Here is a 19,776-nt window from a genome sequence, read left to right as displayed (position 1 = left end):
GTATGGATGTGAGAGTTGGACTATAAAGAAAGCTGAGTGCCAAAGAATTGATGCTTTTGAACTGTGGTGTTGGAGAAGACTCTTGAGAGTCCCTTGGACTGCAAGGAGATTCAGCCAGTCAATCGTCAAGGAAATCAATCCTGAATATTCATTGGAGGGACTGATGCTGAAACTGAAACTCCGATACTTTGGCCACCTGATGTGAAGAACTGACTCACTGGAAAAGACCCTGATGCTGGGAAAAATTGAAGGCAGGAGGAGAAGGGGATGACAGAGGATGAGGTGGTTGGATGGCATTATCGACTCCATGGACGTGAGTTTGAGCAAGCTCTGGGAGTTGGTGATGGACTTGTAAGCCTGGCATGCTGCAGTCCATGGGGTGGCAAAAAGTTGGACATGGCTGAGCTACTGAACTGAACCTTGTGCTATGGCAGAATTCATACTAAAAACTAGGACCTTCGACCCCAATTCCAGTGTTCCCACCACTTCACCTTAGTTAATTATCTTTATTGTTCATGCCTTAATGAGGGAAGAGAGGATCTAGATATCTGACCAGAGAGTGAACAGAGAACTGCAGCTGGCTCTTAGCACCTGTGTTTCCAAATAGACCAGAGATTCAGGAAGAGCAATGGATTTGTGATCAAAAGCCCTAGGGTTCACTCACACCTAAGCCATTACCTCAGTTATCTTGGGTAAGTCCTTTTATTTCCTGAAACTTAGTTTTTCCATCTAAAAATGAGAAGAAAGAAGCATGTCTAAGGAGTTCATAAACTCATAGGAACAGGGGTTGTGCAGACTGTCTGAGGTATGGGAAAACTCTGGAAAGATGCTGGGACAGTAAAGATAGACACCTCCAAACATTCATTAGCCACAAAAGGCTTTTGGTTTTGTCTTTTAAATGACTTTCATTTTGTGTCTACAAACATTACTTGAACATTTACTTTGTATACATTGCCATGCAAGGTGCTGTGAGAGGTGGAGATATAGGCCCTGGCCAGCAATAATAAAAGGAAAATGAATGATGACTAAAGCACTGAACTTGCAGCAAGTGGGACTCTTGTCTCCAAGACAGTCTTTGAATAGCCCTCACCTGTATCACCATTTAAATCCTCCTGTTAGTTCTGCTTCTTTTAGTGGCCCCTTTCCTACACTAGCTACCCCGTATATGGTCAGAAGGTGCATTGATTCCAAATTCTTCTGCTTGACATTACTGTGTCTCCCTATCCTGGGTAACTTCTCTCTCTTTGCTCCCCAGTATGAACCACCCTTAATCCTCAGGTCTGGTTCCTTACAGAGCCCACTCTTTCCGTGACCTCTCCTATTCCCAATACTATCTTCCCTGCAATCTCTGCCTCTCTACTTGTCTCTCATGCATTTGCCTATACCCAGCCCACTTTATCATCTTTCAAATACCAGCATAATTTCACTTCTTCTTTAGGATATATCTCCTCTGAGTTCACAAAATCAGAACCAAGCTGAACTATTAAAGGCTCAGGTGATTCCAGTTTGTTTGTTCTGCCCTCTTGAGTCTCAGTTCCTTGAAGGCAGGAATCAACTCTCTTCCATGCATGATGGCAGTCTTTTTTTTTTCCCCTTGCCTCAAAGCTGAAGATATGCAGTCTGATTCTAGTTGAAATACAACTCAAAGAAATGCCCTTTGTTTGCCAACATATTGACATTTCTGGACTATTGAAATAATTTCAGCAGTTTATTATAGGAGTTTTCAACCTGCTTTTAACACTATAACTTTTAAACACAAATAAAAATCAGTAGGGGAACTCAAAATAGAAAACAGATCAAAGTGGAGCTGTTCTAGTTGAAGTGAGGAAGTCATCTCTTCTATGTAATTTCTAGGATGCCCCCACAGAATGTTTTAGAGTTCATGAGGTACAACTTTGAAATAACTGTTTCAAAAGGCAAATGGGTCAGGAAAAGTTAAAATTAAGATACATGGTTGGTAATAGATGACTTAACTGGTGAATGTCATAATTCAGACTCAGGGGACCTGAAGGCTGCCATGGGAACATGGCTTATATAACCCATTCAAAGTTTGCCTTAGGGGGTAAGAATTATAGTAATCACCTACACAGATAAATGGGGAAAGCTCCAAAAGGCTTTGGTGAGGCAACGGAAATGTGACAAGCAGCTAACTAAAGCCTAGATGACTGATGAGGGGCCTCTCTTCCCTAGGGAAGGCCAGGACCCCAGGTCCTGCCTTCAGCGGTTCCCCTACTACTCAGTCTAAGCCTCTTCACTGCCAAGGGTAACAAACCCCATGTCTAAGACCCTGCCTCTCTCAAGGTCCATTTCCCACATTTGGAACAATGTCCAATAGTCATCTTACTGTGTTTCCTCTGTGTCTGCCACCAAAAGAGTTCCAAAGAGTCAGACATTTTCCCTGAGGGAATTCAGTCTTTTTTAAGAAAATATTTAAATGCTTATGTAAGACATCACTTTAGCCATTTCAGGAACAAGCCCTGCAATCTACTTAGATATCAGGATACTCTGGATGATATTTTTTCTGAAAGGTTCACAACCTGTCACACATCCCATATCCAACCACCCAAATCTGGAACACCTTTGCAATGACCTGTGGATTATAAACTATGTTCTCTGCCATTGAGGTTTCACAGAAGTGTCTCGGGATGCAGTAATGCTATAAGCCTAGTTCCATGTTTTTTTTTTTGTTTTGTTGTTGTTGTTTGTTTTGTTTTGTTTGTTTTGTTTTTTAGTTTAAACAATAAAAAATAACTAATTAGCACTGTTCTAAGTGCTTTTCCTGTATTAACTCACTAAAGTCTCACAAAAAAACTTATGAGATAAGTGATATTTTCTCCTCATTTTTCTTTGAAATTGAGGCACAGAGAAGTTAAGTAACTTGTCCAGAGTGAAACAGCTAAATAGTCACAGGGCTAGGATTTAAACCTAGGAATCTTCAATTCAGAGCCCACGTTAAATTATCCATACATTGTATTCTCACGTCAGCTTCTTGAAGAAGAAACTGCATTCTTGAGAAGCAAAGCAGCCTATCCATATTAGTGAGGTGTTTCTTCACCCACCAAGAAACTGTTTTTAACCACTCCCTGGCTCACTTCTGCCTTCTAGGCAGGACCAGATAGAAGAAAACACAATTGTCCAGGTTCCCGTTATTTTGGATTCAAGTCATTTCTTTGTTTCTAAGTCTCTTTGTGATCCTGGGGAGAAAGATTCTTCCTCTCTTTGGATATCAATTTCACTGACTGCAATATGATGATTTAGAATTTATCTCAGACTTTCTCCAGTCCTAGTCAAAGTACAAATTTTTTGTAAATTTACTATACCTTAAAAAATTCATCTGTATTTTTTGCATTCCACTCCATAATAAATATGTATTTATTTTAATGTAACTCTTCCAAATCTTCTAGCAAAGTCAGTTCTCCAGGAGAGAGTGGCCCTATAGTTCATGTATCTCCAGTGCACTGGGGAGGACATTTGAGGTACATGCATTCTGGTTTCAGAGCCAGTGATCTAAAAGATGTCTCTAGAGGTTTTCTTTGCTCTGACATTTTACAACATTAAAACATGTTTAACCCTATTGTGCTAGGTAAAGGAAAGTAAGGCAAAAGAGCAAATGGGCTGAGTCTATTCTATGAGCTCTCTCAAAATCTTTACTAAACATTTGAAAACAAAATGTAGCATCAAGGAAAAGTCAAGGAGTGGCTTAACAGGAAGTCAGTTCCTGCTCTGCTACAAACAAATTGTGTTACCTTTAAATCAGATTGTTTGTAAGATTGTTTCATTTAGCCCCTTCATTAAGTGGATGAGGAAATTTAGGTATGGAGATGGGAAGATGTCTACCTGAGGTAACACAAAAGTGAGTAGTGAAGTTTGGACTAGAATCATAGCATCCTGTTAAACTAGAATCATAGTCCCTGTTAAGAGCCATACCAGTCACGTCAAGTTCCTAGTCCTGTGTCCTCATCTCTAGAATGGAAATAAAATCATTGTTCTATCCCTGAGTTATTATGCTGATCTGATGGAGCAGTGAATGTGAGAGGTCTTTGGACTGATCACTTCTTGCCATCAGAGAAGTTGAGGAGAGAGTACCAGAGTTCTGGAAACCTGAGGAGTGTGGTATCTGATGGGGAGTGGGTGCTTGAAGGGAAACCATACATGGAAAGCCTCAGAAAGGAGAGATGGGGATCTCTAAGAAAACCTCCCTCTTGCTACTGGATCTCTTGGGCTATTGGACTTGTTTAAAATTAAGTGAAAACCCTGTTTGTTCTATTCAAAAATATTATATAGTATTTACTTTATGGCAAGCACTGCTCCTAGTGCTTTACAAATATTAACTCATTTAATCCTCCTGAAAATATTATGAGGTAGTTTATATGATCATTCTTATTTTATAGATGAGGAAATGGAGGTGCAAAAACAAAGTAATTTACTCAGGTTCACATAGCTAGTAAATGGCAGAGAACAAAACTGAACTCAGGTCATTTTCCTTGAGAGCCTATGCTCCTAACTGTTGGAAACTATCTACTCAGATAAAATTGGTTATGTGCAGGATGGTGTTATGGAAAGGCACAGAGTTTAGTATTTTGTTGCTAAAAAGAGGCTAGTGATCTTGGATAAGTCGTTCTCCTTTATGAACCTTCCTGTGTCTACAAAGAGATTTCCCTTTCTTTTGCTCATTTCTGGTATTCTAAAAACCCAGAATTCCTTTCTCCATTTCAGAGACATTTTCTCAAGCAACAACTTTGGTTTTCTTCTCTCAGCCCCACTCCCAGTCCAACCTGACTTATCACCTTTAGGGAATAATGCTCTCTCAGCATAAAGAGAATTCCACTGGAGCAGCTAATCTTTAACTTCTTAGAGCCTCTGGATGCCTCAGCAAGAGTAGAACTCCAGGAAAGTTCACTTTGTTGTTCTTCATTTAGATTTAATAAGATCATTACTGTCCATTATTTAAATATCACTGGGTTATGAAAAACATGAACAATTTCTTGCCTTTCATCCTGTTTGTTTACTGTCTATTTGGGAACAGGGTGTCATTAGCAAGTATTAGGGAACATATTTTTTCTTTGTGCTATAAATGTTAACGTTACTTTGAGAGGCAGCTCAGAACACTGCCACCATTTGCCGACATGACTCTGGACTCACCATTTAACCTTGATGACCCTGAGTAATCAGCCAGCCAGGAAGCAGCTCCCCTCATCACTTAAATACTTAAGTACTGGTGATCAAAAATTCAGCACTGTAGAGCTGAAACAGACCTCCTACATACACCAACTGCTAACCATTTCACCAATGAGGAAACAGGACAGAGAGAAGGGAATTACCCGTGGGTCCACTATGAGTGGCCAGTCCAGAAATATAAACTATTACACTGAAAATATTGTGAAGACAGGGACTGGGTCTAATTTGTTTGCTACAGTCTTCTCAATACCAAATATAATGTTATGCACAAAGATTGCAGTTGAAAAATATTGTGGATTGTCTGATTGACATAACCAAGGTGTTCTGACTTCCAGGTGAGGCATCTTATCAGTAAACCACAATTTTAAGCAGTCTTGTAAATTACCATAACCATAGAGGCCAGGGCCTAAAAGAAATCAAACTATGAATATGACAAATTTTTTCAGCCAAAAAATACAAAACTCTTCCAACTATCACAATCTTCATAATGCTGATGTTGCTCTTCAAGCTCTAGTCCCCTGTAGCACCAAACAGGTTATTGCTACTGACATATTGGGTGAAAGAAAGGTTTTGGGACTGATAACCATGGAGGGAGGTATGGCAGCTGAGGCAGTGAAGATAGTGTGGTACAGGCCACTTTGTGTTTCTGGTTTTGTCAGTTATCCATTTCTGCATAAGTAATATAAAAACTGAGCATCTTAAAGAGTGTCCAGCTATTATTTTACTGTGGGTCATGAAGCCAGGCATGTCTTCCCTGGTTGCACCTAGCTCAGGGTCTCTCACAGGCTACAGTCAAAGGATCAACTGGGGTTGCAGTAATCTTAAGGGTCAGTTGCAGAAAGATACGTTTCTAAGCTTGCTCATCAGGCTATTGGAAGGATTTAGTTCCTTATGAGTAGTTGGACTGAGGACCTCAGTTCCTTGATAGCAATTGAAGAGAGGCCTCCATCAGTTCCTTGCCACAAAGACCTTTCCATAAAGCTGCTCCCAAAATAGGACCCAGCTTCATCAGATAAAGCAAGTAAGGGAGCAAGAAAGGTATAGTAAGATAGTGTAGGAAAAGAGCAAATTAGCCAAGACGGCAGTGGTCAGGCTTTCTCACCCCATGGCCTCTTGCTCTTGCCCCACATTTTGTGAATACATGGTTATGTAGCATTTGAGATCACTTATAGCACTGTCCATATGCATCATGATGTACCCACTTGGCCGCAGGTCTCTTTTGTTCTGTAAACCTATATAAGCTCCACTAGAAAAGCACTTGTGGCTGCATTATGGCTATGTCTGCTGGATCAACCATGAGAGAATACAGCATGTCTACTGAATGGGCCTGAAAATATTAGGTTAATAATAATAGCTGCTGTGCCAGTCAGGAGAAAACAAACATATCTGCAGTTCCTATGGCTCCTTAAGTTTTCTTTCAGCTTCCCTTCTCGAACCTTGCCTACTGTAGTTTCAGTGAACAGTGAGATAGAGCAAGACAGATGGAAAATGTAGTCTTTTGTAACCTGACCTCTGAAGTGACATCACATCACTTTTGCCACATTCTTAATTAGAAGTAAGTCACTAGCTTCAGTCTATACTCAAGGGGAGGGTATTGCAGAAGGGCATAAATACCATGAGGCAGGGACCATTGCATGCCAATTTAGAAGCTATCTACCACAGTGGTTTTTTCTAGCCAAAGCTTTGCACAAGATAAGCACACTATGAACCTAGGGGTAGAAAATGGCATTGATCAGAACATTGGAGAATTTGGCCATAGTCCTTGCTATACCACTTACTCCATAGCTTTGATAACTTATCCCACTTTTCTGAGTTGCACTACCCTCACAAGCAAAATAGAGATAAATTGCCTGCCTCACAGGGTATTTGTGGTAATGCAATGAGATTGTGGATTTCAAAGAGCTGGTAATTTAACAAGGGGGAGGATTATATGCACTCTTTTGCAGAAAGGATTCATATCTTATATCAGAGTCTCAAGGGGACACTTGACTCCTTCAAATGGAATAATTTATTGCACATTTAGCAAATTTTACTATTCATTTGTTCAACCACTATTTATTGAGCACCAATCATGTACATGGTACTGTCTTAGGCACTTAGGATGACACAGTGGAGAAATCAGTAATCCCTGGCAGTTACACACTGGTGAGGATGACAGAAACAAGGACAATAAATAAAATATATGCTATACAGTAATTAGTGCTAGTTCAGAGAAAAATAAAGGAGAGCATACAGATAAGAAATATTGGGAGGGTGGGTATAAACTTAGATAAGATGGCCAAGCAAAGTTTCCCAGATAAAGTAAGATGTGAGGGCAGACCAGAAGTAGGTAAGAGTGGGTCATATGTGGGAAGAGAAAATGGAAAATCCAAAGAATTGCTCAAGGAGCAGCAAATGAGCCACAGTAGCTAGAATAAGCAAGGTTAAGAGTAGTGGGAAATGACCCAAGAGAGGTGGCAGAGGGTGGGGGTAATCATAAAAAGGCCCCTGTAATGAGTTTTCAATGCCATTGTTGCAGCTACTCTTTAAACCACACCAGCCTTCCACCACCCACTTCTGATGCCTGCTTAAGCTGCCAGCTTTCTACCCCAGTGCCTTGATTCAGTCATTACCCTCTTGGGTCAGTTAGAGTTGCTGTGGCTGCCCTGCTCTCCTGATCTATTTGTGAACCTTCTCTCCATCATGATTCTCTCAGGAAACCCCTGCAACGAAAGGCTCATGTATTATGAATCATCGAAACCCTAACACCTATTCCATTGTTAGCACAATCTACAGCTGAGAGGAGGTGTTTAGCTAAAATTTGTTGATGGAAACTATTTTGCTATCTCAAGGCTGGAAGTGCTCTAAAATAATATGCTATGCTACTAGGTTAGGTTATCTAGGTTAGGATATCTAGTTCAGGATATCTAGTTAGGATAACTAGGTAGGTTACCCTTCTTTCCTGACAAGAGGAGAAAAGTCACAAATTCAGAAATTATTCCAACAGGAAGATTACCCAGCCCAACTCTTTCCTAATCTACTACCTATTAAGTTCCTATTAGGTGCCAGACATGGCAGTAAAGTATCTCATTTAGCTTTCACCACAATTACTTTTGGCTTCTCTAGTGGCTCAGTAGGAAAAAATCAGCCTGCAAATACAAGAGACATGGGTTTGATCTCTGGGTCAGGAAGATCCCCAGGAGAAGGAATGGCAACCCCCTCCAGTATTCTTGTCTGGGAAATCTCATGGGCAGAGGAGTTTGGCAGTCTACAGTCCATGGGGTCGCAAAAGAGTCAGATACGACTTAGCAAATAAACAACAACAGCAACAAAATAACCTTTACAGATAGGAAAACAGAGACCCAGTGCATAGAAAGGGATTTGCCTAGCATCCCACAGTGAATCAATAGTGAGGCAATAGGTGTTATTGATGCTATGGGCCCACAGCAGTAGAAATGGATTTCAGTCACTTGGTACCCAGTATCAACTCTTATGCCCAAGAGCACACTTCAGTAAGATAGGTCTCAGATGTTGAAGAATGGAGCCTGAAGCCATTGCTTAGACTCAAGTAAAGCTTACTGTCTCAAAAAACAGAAGGCAGTCCCCTTTAGAAGTAGACATTCTTAGGACTGAATTGCAGTTCTCTTACTTATAGTCATGTGAATTTGAACAAATTGCTCCTACTCTCAATTTTACTCTCTGTGAGAGAATTATAGCACTTACCTTGGGTAAGGGACATGGAACTGGTGATCAGTGTGTTGTGAATGAGATGAATGGGTACGAAATCATTTAACCCCATGTCTAGCATACTGCTTAGATACTCAAGGAATGAGTTTTCTTACTCATCAGCCTTTGCTTGGACCAGCTCCATTCCTGCTAGGGCTGACGGTCTTGGTATTTTATGATCATTCTCTACTTTTTGATCAGTCTTTCCAGCTTGTTCATAAGAACAGTTCAGTCCTGGTTACACTCACCTAACTCCAGGCTTCCTCAAGGCTTCATATTACCTCCCCACACCAGGAACTTTTGACAGCTGAGCACACATGGTTAAACATATATACACAGAGCTCTGAAAAGAAATGAATCTGAACCAAAGCAGTTGCTTGCTAAAGGATAGGTTTGGAGAGGACTTTGGCCCTCTCCTCTGCTATAATCTCCATTAACCTTTATAAGACACCCTAAATACTTGTTGTGGTCGTGCTCAGTCATGTCCAACTCTTTGTGAACCCATGGACTGTAGCCCTCCAGGCTCCTCTTTCCATGGACTTTTCCAGGCAAGAATACTGGAGTGGGTTGCCATTTCCTTATCCACCAAATACTCATAGACTGTGTATAAAATCAATATACTTTTCCATATAAATGCCTCCCCCAATTTTCCTTTATGTGAAGATTCTGCAATAACCACTGTCAGGGAAGAGTGAGTATGGCTCAAAACTTACCACCCATTTTCCCCTCCTTCACTACATCTAGAACCCTACTATTATCTGCTGACTATGACATTGTCCCTGACAAGCAGTTTCTAAGTAAACTCAGTACTACCTTCAGAGGAACTTAGACAAGAAACTATGGGCTAGATCTGTAATACTCAGAGCAAGGGAGTAAGCTCTTAATATAAGAGTATATGCAAAGCAGAGTGTATAAGTGCACCAGGAGGACTAAGGTCCTGCTCTCCCCAGGACCAATATTTCCAGGGATCAAGTTAGGAACAAAGAGAGCTGGCATGGAGGCAATCTAGTATATTCCAAATCCAGGTGCCAATTATGCCAGGAAAGAGGTACTGCTAGGCATGGAATTGTGGGAAACTAGCTCATCTTTATTTGAGCTTACAGAATTAGAATGGTGGTACAAAGCATTTAATGCCCAGTTTCCCAAAATAGAGAGACTGATCCTAGGAAAGAAATATATTCCTAAACCTCCACCCCCTTTTGACACTTCATGCACCTTCTCACTTCATGCACCCCTCAAGTGCGGGCTCATCCCTGGAATTTATCACCTCACTAATTGGTCAGACTTCATCTGGGGGGTTGTAACAAGCTCTAGGCATGTATGCATGCGTGCAAGCTCTAGGCATCACACTTTAATAGGAAGACAGCAAAAGAGGGGCATGTACAAAGAAGACAGAGAGAGAGAGATCCCAAGGCTCATGAAAAGCAATTGAAAGAAATGGGATTGTTTGGCTGGAAGAAGAGAAGATTCATGTGGTATGATATTTTGGAAGATTTCTGAAGGGATTCTCATGGGGTAAAGAGAGCAAGTAGAGTCTGGGAAGCCCAAGTGACAGGAAATAGACATACGGCTGGAACCCACAGGGAGCCAAATTTCAGTTGAATGAAATGAATAATTATCTATTTCTCAGAGCAGTCCATGGAAGAAATTAGCCATGTTTATAGGTGATGATCTGTGTATCACTGTAAGTGTTCAACTAGAGGATAATCAGTTCAGTTCAGTTCAGTCACTCAGTCGTGTCCGACTCTTTGTGACCCTATGGACTGCAGCACGCCAGGCCTCCCTGTCCACCATCAACTCCCAGGGCTTACTCAAACTCGTGTCCATTGAGTCGGTGATGCCATCCAACCATCTCATACTCCATCGTCCCCTTCTCCTCCCACCTTTAATCTTTCCCAGCATCAGGGTCTTTTCCAGTGAGTCAGCTCTTTGCATCAGGTGGCCAAAGTATTGGAGTTTCAGCTTCAGCATCAGTCCTTACAATGACTATTGAGGACTGATTTCCTTTAGGATGGACTGGATGGATCTCCTTGCTGACCAAGGGACTCTCAAGAGTCACCCCCAACACCACAGTTCAAAAGCATCAATTCTTTGGCACTCAGCTTTCTTTATAGTCCAAGTCTCACATCCATGCATGACTACTGGAAAAACCATAGCTTTGACTAGAGGACTTTTGACTAGAGGATAATACACACTTTTTCAAATGTCCAGCAATCCTGAAATTCTTAGGCTTCTGTAATCATAGAACTACTCAAAGTTGGAGCCAGAGCTTGGAATGCATAAGTTCTGATGTCTGCTGTTGCACTTTTGACCTCAGGGCCTGTCTCTTGATCAGGATGGGAACACAATCCAGTCCCAAGCTCTGGGAAAAGCAGTGATACTGCCTAAGGAGGATTGCATCCCCATTCTCCCGAACCTCATTCTCTCATCTCAGAAACTTCTACTACCATTATCTCCATCATGCTGTGAATGCCTCTGGGCTCCTAGGAATACTCGAAAGAGTTATAGGAAGCTGAGTTCAGGGTTTCTTTGAGACTCGCTGACGACTTTCTCTTTAGCCTACCTGATTTCCTTCCAACAGTAACCATTTCAGAGTATGTGTTTCTGTGGACTGTGGTATAGTATTGGGAGGTACTAATTTCCCTGGTGTAAGCTGGCCTGCAGGCTAGCCAAGCACCTACAATTTCCTCAGAGAAGAAGACTTGCTTCATGTGCACCAACAACTTAAGAAGCTTCAGATTTCCCTCATTTTATTCAACATTTAATTTTCTTGCTTTTGACAGGGAAGAAAAATAGGAAGAGGGGAATTAAAAGAGAAAACAACCAAGAAAGGGCTGAAGGGGAGGGTGTAGGGAGCACTAAAACCACTGCTATGTAACCAGCCAACAGTGATACTGCAAGTTTATGGGCTTTGGTTGCCATGGAGATGGTTACATAACTCCAGCTGGTGGTGAAATTTCATACTGCTTGTGGTGGCGAACAATATTTCAGTCACTTAGGGCTACTTTTAAAGAGAACAAATAAAGTAGCCAAGGGGCCCTTTGTCTTGCAGTCTACAACCCGCACTGAGTTTCAGTCCCACACGCCAGTCATTTTCCAGGTTTTTGTGTGTAGCAAAATGTTCCCAATTATTCTCTGAGTAGAGCTGGGTACTTACTCCTCTCTTTGGCCCAAAATGGCTAGGAATGAGGCTTGAAGCAAAGAAAAAAAAAGTAAAATGTCCCCTTACTGGAGTGAAAGGTCTATGTGGAAAATTTCTACTTGGAAAACTTGCTTTTTTGGAAAATCATGAATTGAGGGGAGGGCATTTATCACTAGGACAGTGTCCAGAAGGGCTAGGTATGTCCTTTGTATTTAACCTCTCTCTCTCTCTCTCTCACACACAGACACAACTTGAACTCATATGTACAATGATATTAAGTCTCATTTGTCTTTCCAAACAGATTCTGATGAAAACATGTATATTCACATTTACAATGCTTTACTGAAAACATACACCATTAGATTGCAAACACAATTTATTTACACACAAATACACATTTGCTTGAACATACACATTCATTTGGGGCTTCCCAGGTGACACTAGTGGTAAAGAATCTGCCTGCCAATGCCAGACACCCCAGTTCAATTCCTGGGTCAGGAAGCTCCCCTGGAGAAGGGATAGGCTACCCACTCCAGTATTCTTGGGCTTCCCTGATGGCTCAGATGGTAAAGAAATCACCTGCAATGGGGGAGATCTGGGTTACATCCTTGGGTTGGGAAGATCCCCTGGAGGAGTGAATGGCAACCAGTATTCTTGCCTGGAGAATCCCCATGGACTGAGGAGCCCGGTGGGCTACAGTCCATGGGGTCACAAAGGACAGAAAAGCATCAGACACGACTGAGAAACGAAGCACAGCACAGCAAATCCCTATTGGACACATGAACTAAAGGACACAGAGAGAAAAGTGACCCATGTTCACGCTGCAATTAATATGCATAGATTTGAACCTGGGCCTTTTGATGACAGATTCAGTGGTATTGCCCCTATGACTACCTGCCACCACAGTAGAGTAGAGACATTTTGGGTGAAAACATTCTGCATAAGAAATTGAAACTGTAAACCTCTGCTTCTGAAAACTATCTGGGATGTTGAGGATATGTTTTAGGTGATGTCTCTGTCCCCTTTTGTATCTCACCTAGCAATGAGGTCAGTTCAGTTCAGTTCAGTCACTCAGTCGTGTCCGACTCTTTGTGATCCCATGAGCCACAGCACACCAGGCCTCCCTATCCATCACTAACTCCTGGAGTCCACCCAAACCCATGTCCATCAAGTCGATGATGCAATCCAATCATCTCATCCTTTGTCGTCCCCTTCTCCTCCTGCCATCAGTCTTTCCCAGCATCATGGTCTTTTCCAATGAGTCAGCTCTTCACATCAGGTGGCCAAAGTATTGGAGTTTCAGCTTCAACATCAGTCTTTCCAATGAACACCCAGGACTGATCTCCTTTAGGATGGACTGGTTGGGTGTCCTTGCAGTCCAAGGGACTCTCAAGACTCTTCTCCAACACCACAGTTCAAAAGCATCAATTCTTTGGTGCTCTGCTTTCTTTATAGTCCAACTCTCACATTCCATACACGACTACTGGAAAAACCATAGCTTTGACTAGAGGACTTCTGTTGGTAAAGTAATGTCTCTGCTTTTCAATATGCTGACTAAGTTGGTCGTAACTTTCCTTCCAAGGAGTAAGCGTCTTTTAATTTCATAGCTGCAATCACCATCTGCAGTGATTTTGGAGCCCAGAAAAATAGTCAGCCACTGTTTCCACTGTTTCCCCATCTATCTGCCATGAAGTGTAGGGACTGGATGCCATGATCTTAGTTTTTTGAATGTTGAGCTTCAAGCCAACTTTTTCACTCTCCTCTTTCACTTTCATCAAGAGGCTCTTTAGTTCTTCTTCACTTTCTGCCATAAGGGTGGTGTCATCTGCATATCTGAGGTTTTTGATATTTCTCCCGGCAATCTTGATTCCAGCTTGTGCTTCCTCCAGTCCAGCGTTTCTCATGATGTACTCTGCATATAAGCAATGAAGTAAATAGAGGTAATTCCATTTACCCATATCAAAATTTCCCACTAACTTGGTACCACTTGTGTCTCCTTAATCCTCCAGTCATCTCCTACCCTGCCTTGTTGGTCTGGCTGGTGAACAATGCCAACCTCTGCCTTATGCACTCATCTTTATTTATTATTTATAGAGTGACAACAGCTTGACTGCATCATACACAGAGGAGCAAGAGACCCAGAACCAGTTTTGAAGCTAGAATAATTCAGCCACACTGCTTGTACTCCAGATAAATGAATAAGAAAATAATATTTCAGGATCAGTTTGGTTTTCAGGACAAAGCTTTCTAGAAAAGTTCTGAAGCACTGGAGTTCTGGAGTCAAATTTTTCTGCCAGGATATTTCTGATTTCAAAAGCTTCTAAGACTAGAAAGTTCTAGATTGGTTGTTGGAGCACGAAGTCTCTGAAGTCAAAGTATTGATATCCAAAAGGATGTAAGAATGGAGATAATGAAAGAAAAGAATATATTTCATTACAGGGGAAAAGTGGTGTGTTAAGCTGCATTCATCAAATTTCTGACTGGCTTCCTTTTGCCTCTCTCTATCTACTCTTCACATTCCTCCAATCTGCTCTCTGGCCCAGGATGCTGACTGGTATACTAACAAGCTTAAGTGCTCTCTCTTCTTTCTAATTGTGCTTGGTTAAGGGGAAATCTGGCAGAAAATTAGAGGGAAGGAGAAAAATCAGAGTCGGGGTCTCTATTCTTCCAGCTCCCTCCAAGCAGTGTCACCTTGAACTGGTTGTACTTTTCAACTGAAGATAACAGCTCATCTCCTGACAATTCTTTCCAAAGACACTTTCTTTCCAAATTTCAGTAACTCCCTCCTCTCATTCTTTCAGACTTAAGAGTGGTGACAAGGCCCCATAGTGAGTACTGTACTAGGCCTTGAAGTCTCCCTACACCACAATCATACCTTTGTAAACAGTTTTCTTTTATTCAAACCTCTCCATATTCTCCTAATTTGTATGCACCTACTATTTCCTTCTGGGACTAAAGTACAAAGAAAATCTATGGGAAACAGTTATGTTATAGTTCCCCTCAGATCCAGTTAAAGAGGGACCAGGATTGATTTTCTGGTGCTGCTCAGGGTGCCCTAAAATGCCCCATCCTTTTTACCTTGGGGACCCTCTCACATAGGTCCTCAAGTGGTACTCATGATATTTGCCTGAGGGTCCTTCTGAGCCACAAACCCATTTCAAGAAGGCAGTTCAGCCACTCGTTTGTGTCCAAATCTTTGTGACCCCATGGACTGCAGCATGCCAGGCCTCCCTGTCCATCACCAACTCCTGGAGCTTGCTCAAACTCATGTCCATAGAGTTGGTGATGTAATCCAACCATCTCATCCTCTGTCATCCCCTTCTCCTCCTGCCTTCAATCTTTCCCAGCATCACAGTCTTTTCCAATGAGTCAGGTCTTCCATCAGATGGCCAAAGTATTGGAGTTTCAGCTTTAGTATCAGTCCTTCTAATGAATATTCAGGACTGATTTCCTTTAGGATTGACTGGTTTGATCTCCTTGTAGTACAAGGGACTCTCAAAAGTCTTCTCCAATGCCATAGTTCAAAAGCATCAATGCTTTGGTGCTCAGATTTCTTTATGGTCCAACTTTCACATCCATACATGACTGCTGGAAAAACCATCACTTTGACTAGATGGATCTTTGTCAGCAAAGTAATGTCTCTGCTTTTTAATATGCTGTCTTTCTTCCAAGGAGCATGTGTCTTTTAATTTCATGGCTTCAGTCACCATCTGCAATGGTTTTGGAGCCCAAGAAAATAAAGTCTGTTTCCAATGTTTCCACATCTATTTGCCATGAAGTTATGGGACCAGATGCTACGATGTTGGTGTTTTTTTTTTTTTAAATTTTACAATATTGTATTGGTTTTGCCATACATTGACTTGAATCCTCCATGGGTGTACATATGTTCCCCATCCTGAACCCCCCTCCCACCTCCCTCCCCATCCCATCCCTCTGGGTCATCCCAGTGCACCAGTCCTGAGCACCCTGTCTCATGCATTGAACCTGGACTGGTGATTCGTCTCACATATGATAATTTACATGTTTCAATGTCATTCTCCATCGCCCTCTCCCACAGAGTCCAAAAGACTCTTCAATACATCTGTGTCTCTTTTGCTGTCTTGCATACAGGGTTATTGTTACCATCTTTCTAAATTCCATATATATGCATTAATATACTGTATTGGTGTTTTTCTTTCTGGTTTACTTCACTCTGTATAATAGGCTCCAGTTTCATTCACCTCATTAGAACTGATTCAAATGTTTTCTTTTTAATGGCTGAGTAATATTCCATTGTGTATGTGTACCAATACTTTCTTATCCATTCATCTGCTGATGGACATCTAGGTTGCTTCCATGTCCTGGCTATTATAAACAGTGCTGCGATGAACATTGGGGTACATCCGTCTCTTTCAGTTCTGGTTTCCTCAGTGTGTATGCCCAGCAGTGGGATTGCTGGGTCATATGGCAGTTCTATTTCCAGATTTTTAAGGAATCTCCACATTGTTCTTCATAGTGGCTGTACTAGTTTGCATTCCCAACAACAGTGTAAGAGGGTTCCCTTTTCTCCACACCCTCTCCAGCATTTATTGCTTGTAGACTTTTGGATAGCAGCCATTCTGACTGGTGTGAAGTGGTACCTCATTGTGGTTTTGATTTGCATTTCTCTGATAATGAGTGATGTTGAGCATCTTTTCATGTGTTTGTTAGCCATCTGTATGTCTTTTTCAGAGAAATGTCTGTTTAGTTCTTTGGCCCACTTTTTGATTGGGTCTTTTATTTTTCTGGAGTTGAGCTGCAGGAGTTGCTTATATTTTGAGATTTATTCTTTGATCTTCATTTTTTGAATGTTGAATGTTGAGAACCCCATGAGCATTATGAAAAGGCAAGAGGGCAGAGCCCCATCCATTGTAGAAGTATGCCATTTTCTATCATTTCAACTTGGTTCCCAATTCAAAGCCTAAGGCCTGAATTCCAAATTAGAAGAGACATATGCTTTTTTTCCTACCAGCCTTAGGAATAGCCCAGAAAAAAAAAAAAATAATTGACGACATTTCACAGGCTATGTGAGAGACACAGGATGTTCAAAATGGGACATGAAGTAAAGACACAGGATATACTTTCTGTTCTAACAGTCAATATTTCCATTGCTTGAGGCTGCCCATGTTGATTGGTGTTGCCCTCCTAGTGTCAGGAAGACAGGAACAGACCCTGAGAAAGAGGGAGATTCACTTGAAAAAGTTTAGACAGCAAGTCAAGGATGGAATCTGATGAGGGCTCAGGAACTCTTGATTCCTAAAGCTGGCTACACTATTCCCAGTTATAATTTATGACTGTCAATTTCCCTCTCATTTTTATCCTTAGGAGTATGGTTTGTGAGGAGGGTAGCCATTTTCTTTATTTTTATTATTCAGCTTATTTATTTATTTTTCATTTATTTTTATTAGTTGGAGGCTAATTACTTTACAATATTGTAGTGGTTTTTGCCGTACATTGACATGAATCAGCCATGGATTTACATGTGTTCCCCATCCCAATCACCCCTCCCGCCTCCCTCTCTATCCCATCCCTCTGGGTCTTCCCAGTGCACCAGCCCTGAGCACTTGTCTCATGCATCATTTTCTTGGACTTACTTAGTATCTGACAGTCCACCAATGTTCCTGGATTATTTATTTTCTGCAGAATATTAAGAAGGGTGGTTTTAGTATTACCTAAGCCTCTTCTCTATCCCCAGGTGTCCCATTTTTCCTTATCACCATCAACATAAAAGCATCCTATTTAGATCCCCATCTAAAGATCTATCTAAAGATCCCAAACCTCAAGACTATTTAGATCAAAAGTTATCAAATTTTGTTCCCCTAAGGTTATTTAGGGACTACCATGGGGATGTAAAGGTTTGTATTAATAGTAGGTAGGGCTCCAGGACAGAATCTCCTGCTTTAACCACTGCTGTCTCTACCATCCTTGTCATTCTTACTATCCTCAGCCCACAAGAGCAATCTTTCTGTTTTTCTGCTTTATATATCAGGTTTTGATTTATGGTTAAATTTAGGGGAAAAAACTAACTTCTGCCTAAAGCAATTAGAAAATCACTGACTTATTCCAACTCCTTAATTGCATAGGTGAGAAAACAGAAGCTCAGAGAGGAAAACAAATTTGTTCAAGATCACACAGTAAATCATTCAGTAGCATACTTCCAGATGTTCAAGCTGGATTTAGAAAAGGCAGAGGAACCAGAGGTCAAATTGGCAACATCCATTGGATCATCAAAAAAGCAAGAGAGTTCCAGTAAAATATCTACTTCTGCTTTATTGACTATGCCAAAGCCTTTGACTGTGTGGATCATAAAAAACTGGAAAATTCCTCAAAAGATGGAAATACCAGCCCACCTGAACTGCCCCCAGAGAAATCTGTATGCAGATCAAGAAGCAACAGTTAGAACTGCACATGGAACAACAGACAGGTTCCAAATCGGGAAAGGAGTATGTCAAGGCTGTATATTGTCACCCTGCTTATTTAACTTATATGCAGAGTACATCATGAGAAACACTGGACTGGATGAAGCACAAGCTGGAATCAAAATTGCTGGGAGAAATATCAATAACCTCAGATATGCAGATGACACTAACCTTATGGCAGAAAACGAAGAAGAACTAAAGAGCCTCTTGATGAAAGTGAAAGAGGAGAGTGAAAAAGTTGGCTTAAAACTCAACTTTCAGAAAACTAAGATCATGGAGTCTGGCCCTATTACTTCATGGAAAATAGATGGGGAAACAGTGGCAGACTTTATTTTTTGGGGCTCCAAAATCACTACAGATGGTGATTGCAGCCATGATATTAAAAGACACTTGGTCCTTGGAAGAAAATTTTTGACCAGTCTAGACAGCATTTGGACTCTGTGGGAGAAGGTGAGGGTAGGATGATTTGAGAGAATAACATTGAAACATGTATATTATCATATGTGAAATAGGTAGCCAGTCCAGGTTTGATGAATGAGACAGGGTGTTCGGGGCTGGTGCACTGGGATGACCCTGAAGGATGGTATGGGGAAGGAGGTGGGAGGGGGGTTCAGGATGGGGAATACATGTATACCCATGGCTGATTCATGTCAATGTATCACAAAAACCACTACAATATTGTAAAATTATTAGCCTCCAATTAAAATAAATTAATTGTTAAAAAAAAGAAAGAAAGAAAGAAAGAAAATGAAAAGGGGAGATATTACTTTGCCAACAAAAGTTCACCTAGACAAAGCTATGGTTTTTACAGTAGTCATGTATGGATGTGATACTTGGACTATAAAGAAAGCTGAGTGCCAAAGAATTGATGCTTTTGAACTGTGGTGTTGAGGAAGACTCTTGAGATTCCCTTGGACTGCAAGGAAATCCAACCAGTCTATCCTAAAGGAAATTAGTCCTGAATAGTCATTGGAAGGACTGATGCTGAGGCTGAAACTCCAATACTTTGGCCACCTGATACAAAGAACTGACTCATTTGAAAAGAGCCCTAAACTGGGAAATATTGAAGGTGGGAGGAGAAGGGGATGACAGAGGATGAGATTGTTGGATGGCTTCACCGACTCAATGGACATGAGTTTGAGTAAACTCCAGGAGTTGCTGATGGACAGGGAGGCCTGGTGTGCTGCAGTTCATGGGGTCACAAAGAGCTGGACAGGACTGAGCGACTGAACTGAAATGAGCACATTTAGTCAGGTCAGGACTAATGAAGATCCTTGCTGCATGACTTCAACCCAATTATCATTGTGTTGGCAT

Source organism: Dama dama, chromosome X (assembly GCF_033118175.1).
Source record: "Dama dama isolate Ldn47 chromosome X, ASM3311817v1, whole genome shotgun sequence".
Lineage (NCBI taxonomy): Eukaryota > Metazoa > Chordata > Mammalia > Artiodactyla > Cervidae > Dama > Dama dama.
Note: the sequence above shows the minus strand (reverse complement) of the source record.